Below are 3,260 nucleotides of genomic sequence, written 5' to 3' on the forward strand. Positions count from 1 at the left end.
AGCTGAACTATGTTGTGCCTGAAAGAATAGCACTCGCAAGAAACATATCCCTTGATTTTGATGTAAATAGTAAATACCCCAGAGAGAAAGCCTGGCACCCAGATCTTCCTCAGCCCCAGGTAAGTGCTGTGATAAATGAGGTCGAGTCATGTTTCCCTGCTGGGCTTCATGCAGAACAGCGCACGGTGGAACAGCTTCAACAGAAGGCAGAGAACACCCCCCGGGACAGATGGGTTTGGTCTCCCTCCAGTGTGGGAATCTGCTTTTGGTCTCCCGTTCCTTACGTACTGATTTGGATCCGTACAGCAGTAGGCAGGCTCCTGCTCTGTTGAGGGCAAACTTCAGCCTGATTTTATAAAAGGCTTCTACTCATCCTTACCCTAAGAAAAGGGCTCTGGGCTGTGCAATGAGCCGACAGATCTCCCTGCGTGCCGAACAGGCTGCTGTTAGACAACTGTGACCAGCGGGCTGCTGGCAGGCTGCACGTGGTATTTCACGCAGGTAAAAGGTGCCTCACTTGGGATACTGATTCCAGTAACCTCGAGGGAAGGCACCCACCCGGGATCTTGATGGTTAACTTCTGAAGTCATGCACTGGATCTGGTCCAGAAGTTGTCACCTGATGTGATCTTCATGGGAAAATCAAGATACATGGTTCCAAATGTCCCATTGGCTCAGGCAGCTGCATGCAGATACTGGAAATAAACTACACTGAGCCACCAGCAAGAATCTAAAAATTTACAGATTTAACACACAAAAAACCCTCCTCCTTTTAAGGTAAAAGCTTGGGGGAGATCAGGCTGTGAATGGCTTTCTGTATTTCATACAAAGACAAAGCATCTCTGATCTCTGACAGCTATGGACTTCTACTAGATGTATTAACTTTTAAAGGATCTGGTTTCTGACAACTCTAAATGAGTTATGTTTTCCATCGCTCTGCATCTGACATTTCTATAAAACTTTTAGGTTTATGTAAAATGTTCTGGTGTCACAGACTGTTGCCTGTGTGCTAGGATTATTAAATACTGTAATTTGGGTCTCTGCTACGTGGCATCTCATATAAAAAATCCATAAGCCTGTGTGTAGCTGCTTTTCAAAACATCTTATTATCCTTTACATTTGCTTAAAAGTGCATACTTGTCATTGTGCTTCATTTTCTCTGCATTCAGTAAATATATGGACTAAATTAACATTGACCTGTATATTGATACAGGTCTCAAGATGCATGGGGACTTCAGAGCTCTGACACAAATCTGGAATTTGTCAGTGTTAAAAATCTTTGCTCTGCTGTAGCCTGATCTGAAGGCATGGATAAGCCATGGTCTGTAAAATACTTTGAAGTTCCTCGTACACACTCAATTTCACTGTGACCAACCTCCTATGCCCTTTAGTTTTCACAGTGCAAAGATACTTTTTGCTCATCTTTTATTTGCTCTTTGTTGGGTTCTACAAAGTAGGCTCACCTTTGCCTCATAAGCGTGATATTTATATATGGCCCTTACACAATTACAGGAATGCTGGTAACGGAGCAAAATCCTAAAGCCAAGCATGAGTCTAACCTTCTGTTGGAGCACATGCCTGGTGGAGTCCTGGGCTCGTGTGACATTGTGAGCTTGGTTTCCCTTAAACAATAGAGGAACTGAATCCGTATCATACCGCTCCCTTGGGATGCGCTGACCATTCCACCAAGATGGAAAAACAAAACAAAACAAAATGCCTGTTTTGTTTTAACTTTAGCTGATAAAGGATAGCATACCGTCCCTCTGTCTCATGTGTATGCTATCCAAACTTCCAACTTGCAAACAGAAAGTCTGTCAATCAAATTGTTTTTGCCATTCAACTTACTGATTCCTGAATCAATCCAATGAACTAAAAATATGTATTTAGGAAAAACAGTCCTAATACAAGCAAATATCTCCTCATAGCACACATGCACAATGTTGGAAAATCTCAGAAAGGCTACTTTTTTTTTTTTTCTTTTTTCCTATGTTCTTCCTACCTGGCTTTCTAATTCTGAATATCGAACTTGTATTGAAGCTTGGTTTGTATAGTCTCCTGCATCTTCATGAAAGATTCCTCCATTGCTCCTTAATGCTGTTCACAACTGGGAGCTGTGGGCCTACTGCAGATTTCAGTGACCAGGGGTAGAAGAATAATCAACACAAGCAGCCAGTTATGGATTAGCACGTAAGAGATATGATTTGCCAAAGGGTTTTGCAGAAGTTAGATAACAACTGAGAAACCTAGAAAAGGAACCTGACTTCCAGACTTTGAATATTGCTCTATCCCCAGTCCCTACTTGTTTTAAACCATGCCATTTCTGTCCTAACCTTATTTTTGTCATGGACTTGGCTTACTGAACCCCTTCAGCTCCCCCTTCCCTCATTAGCCATGTTTCTTTTTTCCATCCTTAACTGATCTGTCTCCTTCCCCATTCCCTTGCTCTACTCTTTTTGCTGAGTCCACTGCTGTGCCTTGCCCATTCCTTTTGCAGTCTCAGTGGCCATTTTCCATTTTACTCAGTGGCTCCTAGTCTCAGCCCTCGGTTGACCTCCTTTTCAGTTTCTCCCCACACTCCTTCTGTCCCATTTCGTCCATAAAAGATTTCCCTGCCAACATGTTCCACTATCCAACCCTCAAAACCTCAAAAATGGTAAATCTAGCCTTACCTCTGCATCTCTGAGGTGGAAGTTAATTTTTTTTTTTTTTTGGTGTTGTTGTTAGAATGACCTATGCACAGTTGCTAAAGGAGACAGCTTAATAAAGAGAGATACTGGAGTGTTAATCTGCAGAGTTTTTTTCTTAAAGAAAAAAAGGCCTCATAGAATATATATTAAAAAAAAAAATTATAAACTTAGCACTCCCCTTCCAAGCTCTAACATCCAACATCTAAAAGCAGAATTTCTTAAAGAAGAGGTCCCCAGATGTTTACTTATTATGCAGAAAACAATGCATGACCTCAGTCTCATCATTTGAAAAATGTGAACTATGTAGGTTAAAAGTTAAAATAAATTCAAATTTTAAGATAAGACATGAAGCAAATTTTAGGAATCTGCTTTTGGGAACTGCTTTTAGCAACTTGAATTAATTATAGGCAGGGCTGTTATTGTTCAAGCTTGATCAGGGCAATTTATTTCACCAAAACTGAGAAGCTTGTATTCTATTCAAGCAATGTCAGCAATGAATCATGATTGACTCTACAGAAATGACAGAGATATACGCGAACCAGGACACAGTAAAATCTGCAAAATAAAAAACAAC

The sequence above is a fragment of the Aythya ferina genome, assembly GCF_964211825.1.
Source record: "Aythya ferina genome assembly, chromosome: 1".
NCBI lineage: Eukaryota > Metazoa > Chordata > Aves > Anseriformes > Anatidae > Aythya > Aythya ferina.